Source organism: Chenopodium album, chromosome 15 (genome assembly GCF_948465745.1).
Source record: "Chenopodium album chromosome 15, dcCheAlbu1.1, whole genome shotgun sequence".
NCBI classification, from domain to species: domain Eukaryota; kingdom Viridiplantae; phylum Streptophyta; class Magnoliopsida; order Caryophyllales; family Amaranthaceae; genus Chenopodium; species Chenopodium album.
The window spans coordinates 40,458,156-40,459,589 of NC_137848.1; positions in this window are offsets into that span (position 1 = coordinate 40,458,156).

Below are 1,434 nucleotides of genomic sequence, written 5' to 3' on the forward strand. Positions count from 1 at the left end.
TAAATTAAATAGAGTTGATTTGGGGCCAAACCCTCAAACAGTTCTACCTTTCACGCCTTGGCTTAAGGACAGAACCTCGGGTAAAGTACGGACTCCTTGGAGTGCTTAAGGAATGTATTTTGGAAGAATAAGGTAAGCTAGTGTTTAGGTTAGAGCATAGAAGAGAGAAGAGAATATTAATTTGGTGTAGAAAAGAGGAAGAGAGAATGATTTGGTGTATAGAGAGAAAGAGAGAGAAAATGATTTTTTGGTGCCCCGAACTGTAGAAAGGAGGGGGTATTTATAGAGAAAATGAGTAGAGGGAACACACGGAACCCTAAAAAGATAAAACCCTAGTTTTGGGGCGCCGTGACACGGCAGAGGTTGCCGCGACACGGAAAATTCTGCCGTGACACGGAAAAATATGTCGCGACGCGGCAAAATAGCTGCCCTAAAAAGATAAAACGCGTGTAGGTTTTACGCGGAGAAAACACGGAAACATTCCGTGACACAGCACATGTACCGTGACACGGCAGAAAATGTCGTGACGCGGCAAATTCCACCGTGGCGCGGCACATGGCATCGTGTCACGGTGTACTTTGTGACACGGCACATGTACCATGACACGGCAGAAAATGCCGTAACGCGGCAAAGTCCACCGTGGCGCGGCACGTGGCGCCATGTCACGTTGTACTTTTTTATTCGAAATGCGTGAGGAAAGGAGGAAAAAACACGAAAAAAGCACCGTGACACGGTGTGAGTACCGTGTCACGGCAATAAGCACCATGCCACGTCAACCTTTGCCGCGTCGCGGCATTTTAGCTTTTGCACGATAATTCTAGTTTTTTACCCGTTTTTAAAACTACAATAACTTTTGATCCGTAACTCGGAATAAGGCATATAATATATCATTGGAAAGCTTATCAAGTCTAATTTTCAACCCAATTGAAATCAGGTAAAAATAATTTGTAGATTTAAATATATGGCCGTTTTAGTGAAAGGGTGTCGGTTTTAGGGCGAGTTTAGTATTTTGCTCATATCTTCTTCGTTTTAAATCGAAATTGGGCTTATGATATATCGTTGGAAAGAAAGATTATTTCAAGGCCTATCCAACCAAATAATAATTGGATCAAAATTATACGTCAAAAAATCAGTTTCTCTCAGTTTTGTGATGTGGACACGAAAAGTGAAAAACAAGTTATGGTTTAGGGAAATGAGCTAGGAAATGGATTGATTTATGAAATGTATTGAATGGAAACATGGATTTAAGCACTCCAAAGATTAAATACTCAGTCCGACAAATAATGGCGGTGAAAGATTGTTCATCATCGGGTTTGGTTTTGGGGAGACATTTTTAGGTGTCTACAGTATTCCATCCTCCGGCAACAAGATCTATAAGTGAGTAGATAAATATTTCCTTATCCTTAAAATAATGAGTAAATAAGTATATATTGG